This window comes from Giraffa tippelskirchi, chromosome 2 (assembly GCF_054371585.1).
Source record: "Giraffa tippelskirchi isolate mGirTip1 chromosome 2, T2T-mGirTip1v1.2.pri, whole genome shotgun sequence".
Lineage (NCBI taxonomy): Eukaryota > Metazoa > Chordata > Mammalia > Artiodactyla > Giraffidae > Giraffa > Giraffa tippelskirchi.
The window spans coordinates 75,068,660-75,093,226 of record NC_137276.1 but is presented as its reverse complement, the minus strand read 5'-3'; the positions used below and the strand labels follow the sequence as shown (position 1 = coordinate 75,093,226).

At 38.9% G+C, this 24,567-nt stretch overlaps 1 long non-coding RNA gene across 1 annotated transcript; it reads right to left on the bottom strand.

Moving 5' to 3' along the window:
- Positions 1-7,101: 7,101 nt before the first annotated feature.
- LOC145537980 (uncharacterized) lies at positions 7,102-24,342 on the bottom strand. Its single transcript, XR_014076551.1, has 2 exons — positions 21,540-24,342; positions 7,102-7,346 (listed from the first exon to the last, which is right to left on the bottom strand). It is a non-coding gene; the product is annotated as an uncharacterized LOC145537980 (long non-coding RNA).
- Between the last annotated feature and the right edge of the window lie 225 nt (positions 24,343-24,567).

Here is a 24,567-nt window from a genome sequence, read left to right as displayed (position 1 = left end):
TGCTTGATTGACATGTCTCAGGCCAACTAGGTAAAACCACCACCTGGAAACTACAACTCAGTGTGGTTTCCAGGTGTTACCTGCAGAGGGATCACTCAAGGCTATGGACTGTGGTCTGTCATTTAGCAGAATGTCATTGTGATCAGTGATCCTTTGTCTCTTATAGTTAATAACAATCTTTATCTTAGTGCTATAATAAAAGAATTCATAGGTTTTGTTGGTCCAGTCATGCTCATTGCATAAAAGATGCTTCCTAGTTTCAGGTACAGTGGGGTTTAGTTGATGTGAATGGTAAACACAGCTTGTATTTGGCACAACCAAATGCTATCCTCTTTAGGTATATAAACACACTATTCCATCCACAAGACAAGAATTTATTCAACAGACAAGGAATATTAATGATAATATATTTTTCTTTTAGTGTATTGTATAAAATATATGCTAATCAATACAATTCAGACCCATATTGAATATTATTAATTCTATATTTCATGGATCTTGGCAATTAAATTTAGTGCTGCACATTTACCCTGCTGCTGCTGCTAAGTCACTTCAGTCATGTCCGACTCTGTGCGACCCCATAGACAGCAGCCTCTGCCGTCCCTAGGATTCTCCAGGCAAGAATACTGGAGTGGGTTGCCATTTCTTTCTCCATTGCATGAAAGGGAAAAGTGAAAGTGAAGTTGCTCAGTCATGTCCGACTCTTAGCGACCCCATGGACTGTAGCCTACCAGGCTCCTCCGTCCATGGGATTTTCCAGGCAAGAGTACTGGAGTGGGGTGCCATTGCCTTCTCCAGCACATTAACCCTAGAAACTAGTAAAATTTTGATAAAAGTAATTTACTGTAAAGTTTTTAGTCATTTTTGACCCTAGCATAATTCTTTTTGCACTGATAGTACACACAATAGAAAAGCTACCAAATAATGAGTTTAATATTTTCTAACAATACTAAGCTCATAAAAGAGCTTACTTAGCATTTTATTTTCTGCTTGCTTTACATTTACATTTGTGTCACAATACAAATAGGGCTTTTACAGTTCAAGATTAATGCTGTGGTTTTCTCTGTTCATTCTGTATCATCCAAACTGCAGTTGAACCAAGCAACAACAAAAAATAATCAGTCAAGTGCTGAATAACTCATTGTAAAAATATTCATAGACACACAAAGTCAATATCCAAAAAGAAAAAAAAAATTGCCAGAATATATGAGGTACTTTATATTTTGGTAAAACGTCAAAGAACTGTTATGATGAGTCAATGAAAATATTGTAAAGCCCTGGCAGAGATTAGCTCAGGATAGCTAGATTTAACAGCAGAGTCTTTTCTGTCCTTTGCTCTCTCTTTTTCAATTGAAGTATAGTTAATTTACAATATTATATTAGTTTCAAGTGTACAGCATACTGATTCAGTATCTTTGTAGATTATACTCCATTACGGATTATTACAACATAATGAGTATAATTTCCCCCGTGCTATAAATATATTCCTGTAGCTTCAGTTAGTTCAGTCGTATCTGACTCTTTGCGACCCCATGGACCACAGGACACCAGGCCTCTCTGTCCATCACCAACTCCCAGAGTTTACCCAAACTCATGTTCACTGAGTTGGTGATGCCATCCAACTATCTCCTCTGTCATCCCCTTCTCCTCCTGCCTTCAATCTTTCCCAGCATCAGGGTCTTTTCCAGTGAGTCAGCTTTTCACATCAGTTGGCCAAAGTATTGGAGTTTCAGCTTCAGCATCAGTCCTTCCAATGAACACCCAGGACTGATCTCCTTTAGGATGGACTGGTTGGATCTCCTTGCAGTCCAAGGGACTCTTAAGAGTCTTCTCCAGCACCACAGTTCAAAAGCATCAATTCTTTGGTGCTCAGCTTTCTTTATAGTCCAATTCACACATGCATACATGACTACTGGAAAAACCATAGCTTTGACTAGACAGAATTTGTTGGCAAAGTAATGTCTCTGCGTTTTAATATGCTGCCTAGGTTGGTCATAACATTTCTCCCAAGGAGTAAACGTCTTTTAATTTCATGGCTGCAGTCATCACCTGCAGTGATTTTGGAGCCCCCCAAAATAAAGTCTGCCACTGTTTCCACTGTTTCCCCATCTATTTACCCTGAAGTGATGGGACCAGATGCCATGATCTTAGTTTTCTGAATGTTGAACTTTAAGCCAACTTTTTCACTCTCCTCTTTCACTTTCATGAAGAGGCTCTTTAGTTCTTCTTCACTTTCTGCCATAAGGGTGGTGTCATCTGCATATCTGAGGTTATTAACATTTCTCCCAGCCATCTTGATTCCAGCTTGTGCTTCATCCAGCCCAGAATTTCTCATTATGTACTGTGCATATAAGTTAAATAATCAGGGTGACAATATACAGCCTTGACGTACTCCTTTCCCGATTTGGAACCAGTCTGTTGTTCCATGGCCAGTTCTAACTGTTGCTTTGTGACCTGCATACAGATTTCTCAAGAGGCAGGTCAGGTGGTTTGGTATTCCCATCTCTTTCAGAATTTTCCACAGTTTATTGTGATCCCAAAGGCTTTGGCATAGTCAGTAAAGCAGAAATAGATGTTTTTCTGGAACTCTTTTGCTTTTTTCGATGATTCAGCAGATGTTGGCAATTTGATCTCTGGTTCCTCTGACTTTTCTAAAACCAGCTTGAACATCTGGAAGTTCACAGTTCATCTATTGCTGAAGCCTGGCTTGGAGAATTTGCAGCATTACTTTACTAAAGTGTGAGACGAGTGCAATTATGCGACAGTTTGAGCATTCTTTGGCATTGCCTTTCTTTGGGATTGGAATGAAAACTGACCTTTTCCAGTCCTGTGGCCACTGCTGAGTTTTCCAAATTTGCTGGCATATCGAGTGCAGCACTTTCACAGCATCATCATTTTAGGATTTGAAATAGCTCAACTGGAATTCCATCACCTCCACTAGCTTTGTTTGTAGTAATGCTTACTAAGGCCCACTTGTCTTCACATTCCAGGATGTCTGGCTCTAGGTGAGTGATCACACCATTGTGATTATCTGGGTCGTTAAGATCTTTTTTGTACAGTTCTTCTGTGTATTCTTGCCACTTCTTCTTAATATCTGCTGCTTCTGTCAGGTCCATACTGTCCTTTATTGAGCCCATCTTTGAATGAAATGTTCCCTTGGTATCTCTAATTTTCTTGAAGAGATCTCTAGTCTGTCCCATTCTATTGTTTTCCTCTATTTCTTTTCATTGATCGCTGAGGAAGGCTTTCTTATCTCTCTTTGCTATTCTTTGGAACTCTGCATTCAAATGGGTATATCTTTCCTTTTCTCCTTTGCTTTTCACTTCTCTTCTTTTCATAGCTATTTGTAAGGCCTCCTCAGACAGCCATTTTGCGTTTTTGCATTTCTTTTTCTTGAGAATGGTCTTGATCCCTGTCTCCTATACAATGTCATGAACCATGAACCTCTGTCCATAATTCATCAGACACTCTGTCTATCAGATCTAGTCCCTTGAATCTATTTCTCACTTCTACTTAATAGTAAGGGATTTGATTTAGGTCATATCTGAATGGTCTAGTGGTCTTCCCTACTTTCTTCAATTTAAGTCTGAATTGGCAATAAGGAGTTCATGATCTGAGCCACAGTCTGTTCCTGGTCTTGTTTTTGCTGACTGTATAGAGCTTCTACATCTTTGGCTGCAAAGAATATAATCAGTCTGATTTCGGTGTCGACCATCTGGTGATGTCCATGTGTCGAGTCTTCTCTTGTGTTGTTGGAAGAGGGTGTTTGCTATGACCAGTGTATTCTCTTGGCAGAACTCTATTAGCCTTTGCTCTGCTTCATTCTGTACTCCAAGGCCAAATTTGCCTGTTACTCCAGGTGTTTCTTGACTTCCTACTTTTGCATTCCAGTCCCCTGTAATGAAAAGGACATCTTTTTTGGGTGTTAGTTCTAGAAGGTCTTGTAGGTCTTCATAGAACCATTCAACGTCAGCTTCTTCAGCATTACTGGTCGGGGCATAGACTTGAATTACCATGATATTGAATGGTTTGCCTTGGAAACGAACAGAGATCATTCTGTCGTTTTCGAGATTGCATCCAAATACTGCATTTCAGGCTGTTTTGTTGACTGTGATGGCTACTCCATTTCTTCTAAGGGATTCTTGCCCACAGTAGTAGATATAATGGTCATGAGTTAAATTCACCCATTCCAGTCCATTTTAGTTCGCTCTGTGGCACAATGGATAGCACATTGGACTTCTGGCCCGCTTGGGTGTGGTTATTCAAAGGTTGTGGTTTCGAGTCCCACCAGAGTTGAATTTTGACATCTCCTCCTTCACTTCCTGTAGCTTATTTATGCTATTTTATTATTGGGAGATTAGGATTGACATATATACACTACCATGTGTATAATAGATAGCTAGTGGGAAACTGCTATAATGCATAGGAAGCTCAGCTCTGGTACTTAATGGAATGGTCTTACCATAATCATTGTTAGTTGTAATCATGTAATAATAACAGTGGCATCTGAATCTAGAGTCAACCAGGTTGTCCATCTGACATTGGAAGAGGTCTGTTTTTAACTATTCATCGGTGGGAATTATTTTCAAAGTTTTCTACTGGTTCAAAAATAGCTGCTTACAAAGTAACAAGAACTAATAACCTAATTGTTGTGGTTCCAAGTAGCATCATTGGCTTAGTGCACAAAACCACTAGTGGTGGATTAAATGGCAGGCTCAAGGACTGCTTAATCTAACTGCTGCTAATCTTCACCAAACAGCCTTGTCAGATGTAATTTGCTCTGTGGCAACGCTGCTCAGAAGGTAGCTGTGGAAGTAAAATGTCTACTGATGTTCACAAAGCTCTCTTGTTTAAACTGAAACCATTGCTGTGGTGTCAAGGATGATTTTTAGGTTTAGCCAAGTAGAGTTCATGAATCCTTTAACCATTTATAGGAATAAATGTTTCTCATGCAGAGCAACAAAGGGAAAAGTCAAGAAATAAATTGCATATCATTACATAGTATGTCTGCTAATTTTTCTTTTATGACTTTCTTTGGGTTTAATGATTCAGTATGGGCTGCCTTGAATATAAATGTAAGCAATTATTAAGGAAATTACTTCCAAGGAAACAGGCAGACTCTTCCTTCCATTAAAAGATTTTCATCTGTTAAACACTCCCATGTTTTAGGGCAGATTAGATTTTAGTGCTCAGAGAAGATGAAGTGCCGGAAGCTAAGATGATCACAAAATCACAGGGATGATCACAGGGGGATCATCAAGAGGTCATTTAGCTCATCTTCCTGTCTCCATTCAAAATGGCATCCAGGGAAGAAAATGATTCACTCTCTTCTTCTATTTATTTATTGATATCTTTTGGCCACACTGCACTGCATGTGGGATCTTAGTTCACTGACCAGGGATTGAACCCATGCCCCCTGTAGAGGAAGCATGGAGTCTTAACCACTGGACCACCAGGGAAGTCTCTGCTTACCATTTTTTTGAAGCTTAGCCCTCTTTTTGAAATAGCTCTTTTTTGTTTCTTCTTGTTTTTAATGAGTGTTTCATTTCTGAAGGAATTCTGAAAAAATTATTTGGGGGTTGAATCATAGAAACATTGGGGCTAAAATGAGGGAAGCACCCTTTGGGTCTTCTGTTCAAAAGAAACAATCCTGGCAACTGAAATGCTGCTGTCAGTAACACACAGGAAACTAATTTCTTAATAGAAATACTGGCCTAGAGGAAACCTGGAGGCCTGGGAGAATGGGAAAAGAATGTAGATTCAAAGCAAGCATTACAGGGATGAAAAATCCAGACTGAGAAAGATGATTTAGTATCACATTGCTTGTAGAGGACGTTTTGGGAAAGAACTGAGTTAGGTATTAGGAAGAATTTATTGGAAGTGACGAGGTATGCTAAACACTGAAATGAATCCCTGGTTTAGTTATATAATTTCAATCTTAAGTGATGATCTTTTTTTTTTTTTAAGAAAAGTTTCTGATGTTTGAACTAGTTTAAGCAAAGAGTTTATTGGGAGATGGAAAGATGATCTCATTAAATCAGAATGATTTAATAAATGACATTTGATACCTGTTATTTTTTAAGATGAAAAAATAATCTCCAAAATGACACTGAAATACAGCCATCCCTTGGTATGGGTAGGGGGATTCTTACCAGGACCCCACAGACACTACAATCTGGCAGTACTCAAGTCCCTTATATAAAATGGCATAGCATTCACATATGACCTATGCATATCCTCTTGTATACTTTAAATTATCTCTGGGTTACTTATAATACCTAATACAATGTAAATGCTATGTAAATAGTTGTAAATACAATGTAAATATTATGTAAGGAGTTGCTGGCATGGCAAATTCAAGTTTTGTTTTCTGGAACTTTCTGGAATTTTTTTCCCTGAATATTTTCGATCTGCAAGTGGTAGAATCTGAGGGTGCACAGTCTGTGGATTCAGAACCTGGAGATACAGAGGGCTGACTGGAATACACCTAATGCCTAATAGGCATGGTCAAAATCCAGAATATTTCATCTGTGCATCACTAAGCTTATAATTAGTTAGGAGTACTCTCACTCCTACCAGCTCCACTTAAATAGATTTAAGACCTTTTTCAGATTAGTTTTAGGTAAATAACATAAATGTGTGCTTGTAAACAATTAAAGGTGATGTGGTCAATTAACACAACGGGATCACTCGAACTGGACTCATGACTAATTCTGTAGGCAGGCCAACTAACGAGATACAAATAGACAATGAAAGACAGTTATGTAACTGCTAAAATAATTGTTGTTTCTCTTTGCTGTTCCAGTTCCCTGATAAGGAATGTTCAAGAAATTCTTAAGTTCACTATGAACACATGTCTTTGTGTTAATAGTGTACATTTTATTTTTAAATTTTTTATGTTTGCAAATTATTTCATATACTTATAGTTTGCACATGTATGTGCACATAAAACACAGATACCTTTTTTTTTCTTTCTGCTTTGGCTTCTTTTCTTTTTTCTATCCTAAGAAGACTGCTTTCTCCTCTGTATGCTCTCCTAGTATGCAAACCTTCCTCAACAAATCCTGCTCCCTAGAATTCAACACCACTGCACACACTGCCTTGAATTGATATTACTCTTTATTGGGTTGGTCATAGTGTTCATTTTTAAATCAGAATCCAAAACATTATGTATATAGCTAAACGATCAGACAAGGTTTCTCCAAATATCCACAGAGTTAAGAGTATCATTTCTTGGGTGAGATCTGGGTTTAGAGTTGCTTAGAAGAAATAGCCAACAGGACCAGTGTGTATTCTCTGGCAGCCAGGGGACTTTTATTTGCTTCTTCTCTTCAGGGCCTGAGTTGCTAGTTATAGAAAGTAAGTGAAGAGGTTAGGTCAAAGTACATCAAAGTACATCTGTCAGACCTGAGTTTTATTCTCACCTCTATTACTGGCTGGGTGAACCTGTGTAAGGAACTTTATTTCTCTGAGGACAGCGTTAGACTCACTGTCATCTCCTACAAGCATGAGTTCTTTTTCCTGTAGGGTGGGGAAGGCATTGTAAAAGTATGTATGGGAATGGCTGTATTTTATACGCAAATATATGGGATGAGAAATGACTGTCTCCATCTAGCCTCATGTTCCAGAAATGGAACTTCTACCTCCATATGTGCAACTGAGAATTATATGACTTCAAAATGTGCCCACTGACAATATTCACATGAATTTAAAAGCTGTTTACAGCAGAATGCCAACTTTACAATAAGAAATGTATCTATCAAGCTGATAGTTATATTGACTGCTGTATTTTCTCCCCGTCCACATAGATAGAGATGTCGTTCAGTCGTATCCAACTTGTAGAGACCCCATGGACCGCAGCACCCCAGGCTTCCCTGTCCTTCACTATCTCTTGCTGTTTGCTGAAACTCATGTCCATTGAGTTGATGAGATGTAGAGATAAGTATATGTGAAGAAGAATTGTAACCAGTGAACTGGTTACCAAGTGAATCTTGGTTCAGAACTAGGGGAACAAGTTGGCAGGTGTAAATGAGTGATTCAAAGCCATGGCATCCTAATGGATTCCTGTCTCCCTAGGTGTACATTTGCCACATGCTCTAGAGACCCATGTTCTTGGGCTAGGATCTTACTCTGTTGGTGATGGAAAAGCACTGCCCATAGTTGCTGCTTTGAATTTTCCTTTCTCTGTACCAACTTCTGATGGATAAAGAATTCTTCCTTGTAAGAATTTTTAAGTTCTTTGTAGACTAAAGCTCAAGTTTTAGCTGAAATACTGTTTATTAGTTTGCGACGAAATGCTAGGTAATAATTGTATAAATGCTGTGCTGACTTTATCTGGAAGCGAGATTAAGTTTCAGCAACTTCTTCAAATGTGGTTCTGAAATACCATGAATACTTGATGAGCTCTCTCTATGAAAAGGAATACAGTGTTTTCACTCAGCATCATTATTATTTTTCAGTTTTTCCCTATAAGAATCCTTCCTTGAAATGTTTCTTTTTGGCAGAAGCTAACAGAATTATATAAAAAGATGACATTCAATGAAAACAGAAATGCCATAATAATGGGTCCTGGGAATTATGGGACTGAGAACCTGGGAATCAAGCCCAGTTCTACATTTACAATAAGGGGATGTGCCTTTATGTCTCATGTTCAGTGAGGGGTGGTGGAGAACGAGCAAGTGCATGGGAGTCTTATCTGGTTCTCTGCCCACTTAGCCCTTTGTTACACCAGAAATTGATAGAAGTTCACAGTTCTCCTGTAAGGCTGTGTAAGGACATGCAGTTCTCAGAGGAAAATATGTTCAATGTAGAAGCTGCAGTATGGGTCAAAAAAATGTTAATGGGAAGGATAAATGCTATCTAAAAAGTCTTGGACTGGGAAAAGCCCTGGATTTTTAGATATTGGAACCACTGTATATGGAGGAAGCTATAACAGCATTTCCTTTGGGTATTTAATTAGTTAGAGGGATTTTTAAAAGGGTGAAATTTGTATACTCTGTATATTACACTCGTATTTTGAAATATTTCCTTTAATTGTATTTTTCCATTTTTATAACAGAGTGAGATGGCTAAAATCTCCCAATTTCTTTCTGTCTTCATTATATGAAAATAATCCCCAGTATCCATTTAAAGGTCAAGTATATCTAAGTCAGAGTTACAAACCTGCATACTGAGGTGCTAATTCCTTTTATAACTGATCTCCAAGCAAGTAGCCTGGGGATAATATTTCAATGACATTCCTCTGTGCTAATGCTCCTTGTTGTAAAAAAAAAAAAAAATTCATTTTTAAAATTTCTATGCCTTGATTAAATAGATACTATACAATACATCCCGTAATGAATGACACAAATGAAAAAATATTACTCCATAATACATTGTCTTATTGGTAGAGCTGATGAATGGAGTTTATGTTTCAGTAAATACATTTTTAATAAGAAAAGTTATTTTCATAAAATTCATATTATAGCACTTCCTGAATTTTTAGGTACTCTCTTAGTTTAAAGAATACATTTTGATTTTCAAACAGACAGTTTCTGGATTCTGAAAGAGTTTAAATACATAACACACATAATGTGTTTTAAATCATCTGCCTTTGACAGCTAACATGGCAGTATTTGGGCTTCCCTGATGGCTTAGTTGGTAAAGAATCTGCACCCTGGTTTGATTCCTGGGTTGGGAAGATCCGCTGGAGAAGGGATAGGTTACCCACTCCAGTATTCTTGTGGCTCGGCTGCTAAAGAATCTGCCTGCAATGTGGGAGACCTGGGTTCAACCCCCGGGTTGGGAAGATCCCTGGAGAAGGGAAAGGCTCCCATTCCAGTATTCTGGCCTGGAGAATTCCATGGACTGTATAGTCCTTGGGGTTACAAAGAGCTGGACTTGACTGAGCCACTTTCACTTTCATGGCAGTATTTAGACTTTGAAATTTTGCCTGCTAAATTATGGCAGTGACCTTCTGCAAGTAATTTTTTTATCTTAGAATCCGTTATTGGCTGAATATAAGAGTCTTGGGGCCAATAAATGGAGGAGAATGATATACTATAAATTGTCATGAAAAGAAAGCACATTTTTAATTGATTAAAAAATGTTGACTTACAAAATGACTGAACTTTTTGGTCCTTTGACTAAGATGAGAGTGGTGAAATGATATTAGAGGGATCTAACTGAATCAGTGCCTAGAATGCTTAAACTTTTCTTTTTTTTTTTTGTTTACTGAGTATAATTGCTTTACAATGTTGTGTTAGTTTCTGCTGTCCAATGAAGTGAATCACCTCTATGCATACATATATGCTCTCCCTCTTGAGCCTCCCTCCTGCCCCCTCCATCCCATCCCTCTGGGTCATCACAGAGCACCAGACTGAGCTCCCTGTGTTACAGAGCAGCTTCCCACTAGCTATCTAGTTTACACATGGTAGTTGTGTATGTGTCAGTCCTGCTCTCCCAATTCATCCCACCCTCCCCTTCTGTTTTCTATGTCTGCGTCTCTATTCTTGCCCTGTACAATTTTTCTAGATTCTATATATATATATCTGTGTTAATATATGAGATTTTTCTCTTTCTGACTTACTTCACTCTGTATAACAGACTCTAGGTCCATCTGCATTTATACAAATGACCTCTCTGAGAATCTTGGACTACAAGTGCTGCACCCATTGAGAGAGGCAGTGTTGGGTATAGCACAGTAGAGCACATTATGGATAAATAATGCAAATGACAGTGCTGCAGAAGATGCTTCCCTTTTTATTAAACCTGCACATAAGGTTTAATTATGCTGGGTGTGATTAGATTAGCGTCTTCTCCATACAGGCAGCCACAGCAACAATCTCACTGATGCAAAAATTGATAAAGGAAAGGAAGAAATGAAGGCAGAAAAATGAAGATGGCAAAAGGAAGAGAGCCTGCTAGAAACTCAACAGTCACAAGTTATGCTGTGGGCAGAAGTCACTGATCAGATTTGCCTGCTCCTCCAGACTCTCACCAAATGTAGTTATAAGCCTTTAGGTTCTTTATTTTACAGTTAATATTTGAAACTCTGAAAATCTCAATATAACTTTCCTGTGTCATTGGACAAGTGCCACATGGTCATTTTATAGAAGGACCGTTTCTCACCCACACAGACCAGGGCTGGGGGAAAGGAGGATGGTTGATTTAAATACCCTAACTCAGAATTTACTGCGGATTTAAAATCTCTGACTTAATGTTGCGTTAACTACCGGTGGCTGCTTTACTGCCTTTAAAACATGCATACATAATTGGATACTGTAATGCTTTGCGGGTAAAATAAATACCAACTCACACTAAAATAAATACTCTGCATGATGAAGTTCATGTAGACATAAATTAATCATTTACCAGTTAACCAATATGCACAGGAAAGAAATAGATCACTTATTAAAGGTTGCCTCATCTATAAAATGGGAAAAATAAAATGCTGATATATTTTACAGTGGTGCTGTGAGGGAAAATATATAAAATTATTGCTAAGCAGTTTATAAACCATAAAATGCAGTATGAACATTAAATTAATAATATTTGTACTAATTCAGATTCAATACCCTCTGCATTAAATATATCTCTTTGCCTATTGAAGCATACATATAACCAAGCTGAGGCTTTTTATTTTAATTTTTGTCAATGTCTTTGGAATTCTGCAGAGCATCACAGGAGTTACTGCTTATGTTAAAGACTCCTCAGCACCAACATTTCTAAGAAAAAATTCTTGGCTGTTCACATCCCCAACCCCACTTTTAAAGTTCTCTCCCAGACAGCCTGATGTCTTTCACGTGTATAGACATTGTAGCTATGAAGCAGATATGGGTGTGAATTTTTTGATCAGGTGGAAGAGATGAACGTGCTCTGTGACTTGGTTTATCCTAAATTATGAATTGAAATTGGGAAGCGATGTGAAATTGGCAGGGAGGTGCATCACGTCTCTGCAGATTGCACTGAACTGATCTGAGCTGGAAATATTCTGTGCTGGGACAGGAGCGCAGCCCAAACAGCAGGGTTTTGGGGGTATCATGCTGCTCAAAACGTTACAGGCTTTAGAGATAAATCAAGCTCCGGTGTCTCAGCTCGAGTCCAGAAATGTTCAAGGGCACAAGGGAGAACTACGCAGCAGAAAACATATTTCCCTTACTCTTCTACCTTTTCTTGCTCGTCCTCTTTAATGGAGTCTTATTTAGAAGACCAACTTGTACCAAACACTGTAATCCACTCAGCACATTTTTAACATTGTCAGGTGTCCCTTGACTCTCAATGATAAAACACATCAGGCATTTCTCCACTCACTTCCCCTTTATGCTATGCTATGCTATGCTATGCTAAGTCGCTTCAGTTGTGTCCAACTCTGTGCGACCCCATAGACGGCAGCTCACCAGGCTCCGCCGTCCCTAGGATTCTCCAGGCAAGAATACTGGAGTGGGTTGCCATTTCTTTCTCCAGTGCATGAAAGGGAAAAGTGAAAGTGAAGTCGCTCAGTCGTGTCCGACTCTTAGCGACCCCATGGACTGTAGCCTACCAGGCCCCTTTATAGGGGCCGTTAATATAGAAATACCCCCTCATCTTCCACTATGAAATGACAAATGGCCGACTGGAGAAATCTGAAATATTGCCAGACCTTCCCTATGTATCATGTGTCACCAGCAATAATAAACAGTGACTAATCTTTGGTCATGAACTATATTTGTGGCTTTCTTGCCATCAGGAGGTAGGTATTTTCTCAAATCAGGTTTAAGGCTCTATATTTACATTAGGAACATGTGTGCTAGAAAAAATCTACCTAGGTCCAAAGGAAAATAACCCTCCCACTGTCTTTCATTTAACTGTTTGTAGAATTTGGCATTTCCACTGTATCCCTTTTTTTGCATCAGGATTCACCCAAGAGTGTTGTGATCAGGAATCTAATCTGTCCCAGTCCATTTACCATTTTGGTGATAATGGTCTCCTTGTCTAATGGGAAAAGTAACAGGAAAAGGAATATGGCTAAAATGCATACCTCTCCCACTCTGATAAACTTATCAGAGATCAAAAGGAAACACAGTGAAACTATTTCCTAAATCCTAATTTTGGTTAAGGGGATTGACATTTTCCTAAAGGAACAGAGCACCAGAAGAAAAAAATGGGAGAGGCAAATTAAGGCTTTGAAAGAAACAAAATAAGGTAAGTAAGGCAACAGTTCTACTTTAGTCCAATGTAACTAATATCAGCTGTCTGCTAGATACCAGCCTAAACCAACAAAAAGCATTGCCCTCATGGAGCTTACATTCTAGTCGTGGGAGTCGGACAAGAAATAAATGAGTAATAAATAAGTCAGTTCTACAATTTATCAGATGATGGTGGTTATCATGCTGAGAAACATATCAGGAAAGGAAAATATGGATTGTGGGAAGGGGTTGCATTTTTACAAGGGTGATCAGTAAAGAGCGTACTGAGGAGTCAACATTTGAGGAAAGACTTGAAGGAGAGGAAAGAGCAGGTCATGTGGGTTCCCTAGGAAGGATGTCCCAGATAGGACAGAGCATGTGCAAAGGCCCTGAGGCAGGAACATGCCTCCTGTGCTGGCAGAACTGTAGGGAAGCCAGGGCAATTGTGAAACAGAGAAGGACCCTTTAGTCCTTTCCCCCAGCCCCCATGTCCTCAGCCTGCTTCTTGTCCATGGAAAAGCTTTAGCCAAAGTGAAAAGTGAAAGTGTTAGTCATTCAGTCATGTCCAACTCTTTGCAACCCCATGGACTGTAGCCTGCCAGGCTCCTCCATCCATGGAATTCTCCAGGCAAGAATTCTGGAGTGGGTAGTCATTCCCTTCTGCAGGGGATCTTCCTGACCCAGGGATTGAACCCAGGTCTTCTACACTGCAGGCAGATTCTTTACCACTGAGCCACCAGGGAAACCAAAGATTAAGTTTAATCAGAGAAGTGAGAAAATGCATAAACAAAAGAAAAGCAGTTAAACAGGACAAAGCATTAATAGTTAGTAAGCAAAGTTACCTTTAGTTCCTTCTCAAGGGCTATAGGTAATATTCTGAGCCCTATCCTGTGAGGTTGTGAGTTATACTAAAACCCCCACCAGGTGGAAGATGTTAACTGCGTGATGACCAGACTGTAGCCATGATGTAAGCTGCCACAATTCCTAAAACTGGCCTCAAGGAAATGGAAACAAACTGACCCTGGAGCTGAATATTAATTGTACTTATAACAATCAACATGATACTGGTAATCATCAGACCACTGGTGACCATTTCAAGATGACTGTTAGAACTGACTGCTGTTTCAGCATGAAGCCCCCTCCCTCTGCCTATGAAAGCTCTTGCCCACTGGATGTAGTTGGGAGAAGTGGGGAGGGAATTGGCCTTTGGACAGGAGTTTGCTTTCTCCTCTGGTTGCTGACATCCAAAAGAAAGCAAACTTTGTTTTCCACCAACCTTGCCTCTTTAATGCCAGTCAGCAGCCAGACCCCACTTTTGGTTACAATTAGAGTGGAGTTAATGCGGAGGTGGATGGCAGGAGGAGAGGGTGGACTTGGTGGGGTGAAACATAGATGGCCTGAGAACCATTGTTAGGCTCTAGATTTTACTCTGATTGAAACAGGGAATCACTGGAGAGTTTTGAGTTAAGGAGCAGAATGACCTGACTTATACTTTATTGGTAGATTGGGAGTTTGAGATTGACATGTACATCTGCTATGTTTAAAATAGATAAGCAACAGAGACCTACTGTATAGCACAGGGAACGCTGCTCAATATTTTGTAATAACCTAAATGGAAAAAGAATCAGAAAAAGAATAGATACATGTATGTGTGTAACTGATTCACTTTGTTGTATACCGGATACTAACACAACATTGTTAACTGTGCTGCTGCTGCTGCTGCTGCTAAGTCGCTTCAGTCGTGTCTGACTCTGTGCGACCCCATAGACGGCAGCCCACCAGGCTCCGCCGTCCCTGGGATTCTCCAGCCAAGAACACTGGAGTGGGTTGCCATTTCCTTCTCCAATGCATGAAAGTGAAAAGTGAAAGTGAAGTCGCTCAGTCGTGTCCGACTCTTCGCGACCCCATGGACTGTAGCCTACCAGGCTCCTCCGTCCATGGGATTTTCCAGGCAAGAGTACTGGAGTGGGGTGCCATTTTGTTAACTGTACTCCAATATAAAATAAAAATTAAAAAAAAGAAAATACACTCTAGGGTGCAAAGGTGGAAGCAAGGAGATAAACTAATTAAAATGAAAAATTCAACTCTCCTTTCTGTGTAAGTTTAGTGAATATGAACCAGAAATTAAGAGTCAAGAGTTCAAAATTATATGCAAAAACATTGAAGTTGTAACTACACAAAGCTAAAACTGGTCAGAAGAGAGAGTTCAATAAAGCAGTCGATTCATTTCCTCAGCACCAAATGTCAAATTTGAAAATATTTTAGAATAAGTTCACGAATAACCAGTGATTAAACAAATGTAAAGTTTGGGAACATTGAATATCTATTGCTAAGTAATAGATTAAAAAAAAACTCCCTCCTTAACATGCGGTCTGGGTTATGGAAATAAACAGATGCCTATTATGATGTTGGAATTGTCTCCTCAAGTACTTTTTGGTCCTGGAAGCCAAAAAAAAAAAACAAAAAAGACAACCCTAGAAACAAAAATCAAGACCTTTCATTTGGAACTTAAGGAAACTTGAAAAGTTCAGAATGTAAATCAGCAAGAAAAATGAAGGGAGCCATAGTTTGGACTATTCCTGTTTTTATTTTCAAATTTAAAACATGACTAATGGGAAGAAAAAAAATAGTTGAGTCCTCTTCAAGAAACAAAGAAATGGGGAAATAAAAATTCTGATAGAAGGTGAATTTAGCTTTGCAATCGTCCTTCCTGGCAGTCAGAATTATAAGGTTATGAAACAGAGCTCTCTCCATTTCTCCTGGGCGGTTTAGGTTTGGAACAAATTGGACCTGAAAAAGTGTCAAAATTCACAGTAGGAGTGCCTACTCAAAGCACCATTTCTCTCTGAAGTAGGTTAGTACATTCACCTAGGGAAATTTCTATTGAATTATAATTAGGTGGCTAATTAAAAAGTGGATTACCAACTATATTAAAATATGAGAGAAAAATGTGCACATCATTCATTCTTTAATTTAGAAAATCCACTGCTTCCTTAAAAAATTCTCACTGGAAAATTCCATATATAATACCCATGTTTTCTTTTTTCCTTTTAAATCAAATTTATTGAAGCAAGTCTAGGATTTTGTTTGTTGAGGTAATATAACTAATTTGAGCTTCCCCTATTAATAAAAAATGTACCTCTACATCATAGTTATCATTCTTTAGAATGAGAACTGATGGCCATGAAAGGTGCAAAGTTCCTAGAAGAAATAATAATAATGAAAATACTAACTACTACTATTTAGTCACTGCTAATATATATTAAATTCTAGATGTCTCATTTAATTCTCAGTAACTCTGTGTTACTGAGAGAATTACAGTTGTCGCCTAATGTACCTATAACCCATGTTACAGTAATTTTATGCCTATTAAACAGATAAGGGAACTGAACTTCTCTAAGTTAGGCAAATTTTTCAAAATCACACAGCATAATAGTGTGAAATTCAAGCTCAGATCTTTTTGACCTAAGAAAGTGAAAGTGAAAGTCGCTCAGTCCTTTCTGACCGTTTGCAACCCCATGGACTATACAGTCCATGGAATTCTCCAGGCCAGAATACTGGAGTGAGTAGCCTTTCCCCTTTTCCAGGGCATCTTTCCAACCCAGGGATTGAACCCAGGTCTCCCGCATTGCAGGTGGATTCTTTACCAGCTGAGCCACAAGGGAAGCCCAAGAATACTGGAGTGGGTAGCCTATCCCTTCTCCAGTGGATCTGCCCAACCCAGGAATCAAACCAGGGTCTCCAGCATTGCAGGCGGATTCTTTACCAAAACAATATTAAGCAAGAATTTTGCCTTCCTTAAAATGTTTTAACATTAAGCTAAAACTATATGGTTGCAGTCAACTGGTTTTGAAATTGATACTGTTCATGTACCATATAAGCAGTTAATCAGGATCTTTTATTAATGAGAAGACCACATTTCCTAGCCATTTGTCCAGACATCAATTTATTTTATGAAGTAAATGATTGTCAGGAGACTCCTCAGCTATTACTAACAGTAGAAGTTAAAAAGTAAGAGTCACCTGTTACTATAGGTTATTATTTGTCTTTCCCTATTTTCTTCTAACTTCTAAGAAAGTAAAAATTAAATGATAGCCCTTGAACTTTGGTACGATACAATTTATGAGCCTGCTACCTTAGTCACATATTAAGTGGGTCAGTCTGTTTCTAAAAACACTTAAAAATTGGCCGCCCCAAGTAGATGACTTAGCAGACAGGCACAACTGACTGCTGGGATGGGCTTCCTGAATCGCTTACTCAGTCCCCATACCAGGCAGGTGACTTGGAGTTCTTTCTCCAATAATGACAGCCATAACAATGTAACTATGTTAATATTTATTGGTGAGCCTGTTGTATGTCAGACACTGTGCTCATTGCATATATTACTTCACTTTGTTCCAGGATTTCTCAGTTGTGGTTCGACCCTTTGGGCTGGATGAGTTTTTCTTTGTGGGGGGTGGGGTTGTCCTGTGCATCCTGGGAAGATTTGAAACATCCTTGGCCTCTACTCCCCAGATGGCAGCACACATACCCCCTCCAGCTGTGATAGCCGAGGCCATCTCCAGACGTTGCTAAATGTTTCCTGAAGGGAAGAATTGCCCCTAGTTGAGAGAGAGCCTCTCTGTTTTACTCCGTCAACAACTTGAGGGAGATTAGTACTATTAGATTAGTAATATTACTGATGAGGAAACTGACTACAAGAGGTTTAAGGCTCACAGTTAGTAAATTACAGAGCACATACATCACCTGTCTCTTGAATGCTATTTTTCTATGGTTGAAACTCATAAGTGAAGATCTGCCCTCTTTCCCACCCTTTTTTTTTTTTTTAATTTATTTATTTGACTGTACCAGATAGTAAAAAGCAGAGACATTACTTTGCTAACAAAGGTCCGTCTAGTCAAGGCTATGGTTTTTCCAGTGGTCATGTATGGATGTGAGAGTTGGACAGTGAAGAAAGCTGAGCGCCAAAGAATTGATGCTTTTGAACTGTGGTGTTGGAGAAGACTTTTGAGAGTCCCTTGGACTGCAAGGAGATCCAACCAGTCCATCCTAAAGGAGATCAGCCCTGGGTGTTCATTGGAAGGACTGATGTTGAAGCTGAAACTCCAATACTTTGGCCACCTGATGCGAAGAGTTGACTCATTGGAAAAGACCCTGATGCTGGAAAGGATTGGGGGCAGGAGGAGGAGGGGACGACAGAGGATGAGATGGCTGGATAGCATCACCGACTCGATGGATATGGGTTTGGGTGGACTCAGGGTGTTGGTGATGGACAGGGAGGCCTGGCGTGCTGCGATTCATAGGGTCTCAAAGAGTCGGACACGACTGAGTGACTGAACTGAACTGAACCAGATCTTAGTTGCTGCATATGAGATCTAGTTCCCTGATCAGGGATTGAACCTGTGCCTCCTGCATTGAGAGTGTGACATCTTAGGCACTGGACCACCAGGGAAGTCCCCTTCCCACCCTCTTCACTCCTGTATTTCATTGTGGGGTGGAGCAGTGGGAAAGAAGAGATGGTGCATGTGCACAGAATTTCTATTGCACAGATTAATTCCACTTTAATTGGAATTTTGAAAACTAATGAAAAAAATTACAAGTGTTACATGATCCATTCTCAGGGTTTTTGAATCTGTCTGATTTAGTTCTTCCCAATTAGCAAGCCATTATGGAGGAGTATTATGTTGAGAATCAATATTACACTAAACACTAATATTTTATTCAGTATTAAAAATTTATACAAATGGTAATACAAGTGCTTTATTCCTACTTTCTCTAAATGAGAAGAAATGCTTCCTTAGGGCAATTCCAGCTGCAAAGAAAATGTTATCTTCTGAGGAAACTATTGGTATTACATTTGACATAGATCATTGCTTACATGAATCAGTAAGATTTAATTGAAATTTATTTTATTGTAAAGTGTATATACTTTTCAGGGTGTCAGATTGTTTTCCTTTTTATACCTGTAGTGTAATCACATGTTAAGATGACAATAAAATGACATTATTGTACAGTACTGCTAAATATAACTGTCACATTATGATTGTAGGATATCATTTTTTTCTTCTTTTTTTTTTTCCTATTACTACCCTTTTTTGAGTGAGATATAGTCTTAGACTGGAATTTGAATCTATATGCAGATTCTGCACCTTATATCTTCTTTGCAAAGAGGAATTAATAAGCCTAATAGATAAACAGTACACTAGATAAACATCTAATAACCACCCAGAAAGAGGTCAGTTAGGTGTGGTTTAAAACGGATATTTCAAATCTGCTTTCCAGCTTGTGTCCCTTTGTCCATCTCCCAGCACCTGGCCTTCCATGGTCTCTGGTTTTAGACCCTGGGTCCCCTCATGCTCCCTCTGGTTCTCCCCCGCCCCTCGCTTCATCTCGCCTGTCCGTCTGTTGCTTCTCCCCCCACAACTTCAGTAGCTTCTTCAAACTTCCAAACTAGGGTAGCACCATGAGATTACCATAGTTTTGATCTCATGAAGGCATTTATGATTTTTTAAATAACTTACATGCTTAAATTCCCAACTTCTTATATATTTTAAAACCATAAGCAAATTATGCCTTTAAAACATACCTAACTTTGTGAATTACTATACTTTGTTCTCCAGTAGTAGAAAAGTTTTGCTCCATATTTTAGTAATCTCCCAGTTGGGTTGGCAAGATCAGTATGTTAATATGCACATACTTTGAGAAAGCTAGTCTTCAGGAAAAGGATGCTTATAATTCCAAAGGCATATTAGAAGTTAAAAAATGCCATGCAAAATCTAAGCAGGAAAAAGAAACACTGATTGAATACAGCTAACTGAAAAATTAGAAATTGAAGGTATGTTCAGCATGGCAATCACAGTTACAAATAGGAAAATTTAAACTAAGAAAACATTTAATTGGTTGACTTTTCTAAAATATTGATTGGATTTCATTAATAAGCATTTTATGCATATGGCTATTCTGAAAGTTTCTTTAAAAATGAAAGACTGATGCCTTAATGAGACATATTATCACATGAACATATTTGAATCTGGCTCATGAAAAATAGGACTTTAGAATTTAAAATGTGTGCCTAACATGCAAATATATTTAATTAACTGAAAACCCATAAGACAGGACTTCTTCAAATAAGCAATTACTTCAGGGACTAATCGTGTAAATAGGATCCTGATTCATTAGCACAAATACCCATATGAGAGAAGGACAAGCAAATTTTATTCTTTAGGTTATTTATGCACACGTGGTAATATCTCATTAATTTAAGACTTCAATAAATTTAAATCTTTTGATAATTTGCTCATGAGCTGGGCTGACATTTACCTTTTTTTGCAAACATTTTATTTATAGGTAGATAACATGGTGTTTTAAACATTTATTTTCAATCTTATGTACACTTTTTAGACAGAATAAGCTATTTTCAATGAACCTCAGGCACTTTACAAGCTCCTATGTACACCCAATCTATATGCTAATAACAAAATATTCATATGATTCATTGTAAGAGGTCTCCTTACAATGGAGAAATCTCCTTAAGGATTTCTGTTTTATAATGTTTTGTTGAATTTACTATATGTAGTTTAAAGTAATAAAAGCCACATTTATTTAAAGTTATCTGTAATTCAGCCTTTCCACACATTCAAATATGCCCACCTCCCTAAGTCATTAGAAAAAATGAAATTTTTCAATATTCACAGCTACACATCTAGAGAGAATTTTCCTTTTAAATATGCACTAGAACATATACAGAAAAAATACAATGAAGAGTGAAAATAAATGATTTTGTGAGTGTGGACAAAGGAGAGTGAAGTGTCTCAAATCAATTTAAGTCCTGTAGGCACAATACGCTGGTGAAAACTCAGTAAAATAGCCCTTTCCTCAAAAGATGATGTCACTCACTTGGGATGACTGAGTTCTAATCGCTTGCAAAGTGATAATAAGTTTTTCCAATTAAAGCCAGTCAGTTCCTAGGCCAAAGGGGTGGATGCTCCAAACTAGGGCATCTGGGACGAAGAGAAATGCCACGGCACAGATCTGGCATTTCTAAATCTTCCTTGTTTGTGGCCATGACTTTTCAGCATCCACATGTCAATTTTCCGCGCAAGATGCTACTCTAAAGAATCTTAAAAGTGTTTATATAGCGAGTATAAGAATTCTTTTATTTTAATGACCAAAACTCACACGTAGAACAAAATGACTCAAAATTCTAAACCAGATAATATATATTTCACATTGACACAAACCACAACTGAACGAATAAATTGAACATTCTCTTTTCTATGAAACACACGGACAGCAAATCTAGATATTAGAAGTCATGCCATCTTCACACAAGAAGTAATTCCATTTGTTTTTAATATTGTGAGATTAGAACTATCCATATTAGTAGTTACTTACCATACAAAGGGAAAAAACAAGCTCCAATTCCATTTTCATGACTTAATCAAAAATACTTGCTGAAAGAGGACTCTATCGTGTGTTTCTGGATAGTTACACAACCTGGGTAGGAGATACAAGCACAGAATGTTTCATCATCAAGGAGAAAACTTCTCAAGAAATACTGGTTTGTTATATCAGTGATTTCTCATCTGAATGAGTGCTATCCCAGCCAACTGTATGCTATTTACAAATCAATCAGGTGCCCACAATAGTATGAGCAAGAAAGGCTGGAATGACTACCACCATTAGGGAAAGAAGACCTGGGGATGCATCCCACTGGGTATTTATTTGTCTGCATGAAGTGAAGGTCCTTCACTTCACTCAGGCTCAGTTCCTTCATCTGTCTTGTGAGGGTACTAATGCCAGCTATTTGAGGGACTGCTTTCACAAGCAAATGAGACAATGTGTAGAAAAGATGTTTAGTCAACAGTAAAACTGTTTCATTTGTTTATACTCTGACTCTGTTGTAAGGATCTGAGGTGGCTTCCAAAAAGAAAAATAATGAAATGTGAATAAAAATAAGAAAACAGGAACTTCCCTGGAGGTCCAATGTTTAAGACTCAGTAGGTTCAATCCCTGACCTGGTTGGGGAATTAAGATCCCACATGCCTTGAAGTTTGGCCATGGAAAAAAAAGGGTTGAGAGTATAAAAGGAAGAAGTATATATGCTACCTACATTGGTTAGCACTTGATTGAAAGTATAGTTTAGATTTAAGTTTTTTGGTAATTTAGGGAAAAGGAAGACACAGTTTCTTTTCAATCTTCTATTAGAGAGGAAAAGAGACATTACTTCCCCTAAAGAAGCCAAGTAGTTCATCCTCTTGATATGAAACTCATCGAAAATTTAAAGCATGTAGAACATGATACAGGGACATTGAGATAAAATGGATTATTCTATTTAATAGGAATAAGGCTGACGCCTATGAAAATTGAAGGGCAAAGGCGTACTTCTTTTTCTTGTCTGTGCTGGGTCTTTGTTGCAGCGTGCGGGCTTCTCTAGTTGTGGCGCATGAGTTTAGTTTCCCTGCAGCTTGTGGGATCTTAGTTCCTTGCCGGGAATCAAACCTGATCCCCTGTGTTGGAAGGCTTATTCTTTAACAATGGACCACCCGGAAGCTCTGAAACAGGGTACTTTTGCTTGGAGGTAGTCAGTGCATGCCAAGTTGCTTCAGTCGTGTCCCACTCTTTGTGACCCAATGGACTATAGTCCGCTAGGCTCCTCTGTTCATGGGATTCTCCAGGCAAGAGTACTGGAGTGAGTTGCCATTTCCTCCTCCAGGGGATCTTCCCGACCCAGGGATCAAACTGACATCTCTTAATGGCTCCTGCAGTGGCAAGTGGGTTCTTTACCACTAGCGCCATCTATTACTGGTACGAAAATTGTCTTACTCCTAGAGACACACCTGAAGCTTGAATTAGGGAAAGCCTAACTATACGCACAATTCACTCTTAACTAACAAGTCATCCAAATCTCTTCCCTTGCCATGCCTTCTTAACAAACACACAGGAGCTCCTGGGCTGAAGTCACGTTCTCAGCAGTGAGGAGAAATTTCTGAAGGAAGTCACTGATGGCTTGTGACCCTAGGCCAGTCAGTGTTCATTAATATAAATGGGGGTAGAGCTGCAAAGATAATGAGCCCAAATATGATACAGTACTGACTGCTGCACTGCCCATTTTGTGAGGCCATCCAGCCTCCATCATCTCCCTTCCAGGCAGTGGCCTCTTTTCTCATGTACCCCTACTTCCAGTCACCATCATTTCCCAGGTTTCAGGGTAGATCCTGGTTTTCTTCCTAAACCCTCGTGCTTCCCCACTTGCTTGAAAGTGTCCAATATTTCTTTAGTCTCTAGCAGATCAACGCTAAAACTTCTCAGCAGAGAAGTTTCCAATAGCTGAGATCAGTACATTGACCACATTTCACATAACCTTTCTAGTCCTATGAAACCATTTCCTGTCTCTGTAGCCCTCTCCCCAAAAGCTGTTTCCTGCTTCCATGACTTTGTTACTAGCTTTCTGCTTCTGAAATGTTCATCTCTTAACAACCAGTTCAGACACTGCCTCTTTCAGGCATCGTCCTGAATTCTTGAGTAGAACCCACTGTACGCTCCTCTACAAACCCAAAGATCCTTAAATGTACTCTCACTACAAGATTCATATTTATAATACTCTGGCTTTATTTTCAACAGCTATAAATACAGCAGTGCAAAGAGCTCTCAAAGTTTATAATCTAGCTAGGGAAACCCTGCTTTATTCACATTTCTAACTTCCACGGTGTAGTATTTCATGCTTGAATACTGTGAATGCTATATGAATAATAGTTGATTAGATGGTTTTTAAATGTCAGGTAGCACCATGGAATGCTCTGAACACAGGAGAAAGACACCATTTTAGAAACTCTTTTCTGAGTAAGCAACAGTAGCAAGACTGTCCAAATTTGGAAGACAAAAATAATGAAAGAGGACCAAGAAGAAGCCCCAATATAGGTAGAAGTGTTACTTTTCTCTCTCCATTATTTTTAACAAATTTGTTTGATCAGTTTATAGAAATCAAGTAAGTGTTTATATCTGAGGAAAAACGTTGCATTTTTAAAAATCAGATCACAGAATAGTCCTTAGGCATTTGAGATTATTACACAGAATATATCTTCTGGCAGACTGCCCATTAGGGATCGAAAATGTCTTTCCAGTCGGTGACTGTCCCCCAGCCTCATACACGTAAGATAGTTTACTGTTTGTTGAATGCATGAGTGCTGAGTCATCCACTTCTCTCCAATAGTTCTATCCCCCTTTACAGCCAAACCGTTGTAAATAATTACCATGCTCTTCTTTCTTTCCTTACTTCCTGTCTGGTCTGCAGCTCACACCACCTGAGTCTCACTTCTGCCTTATCTCAGTGCTCACTGTGCTGGGACCCTCCCTCCACTCCGCTCCCTCAGGGTGGGCTCACTCTTTGGTGCTGTTGAGGGACAGGGAGGGAAGTTGAGGC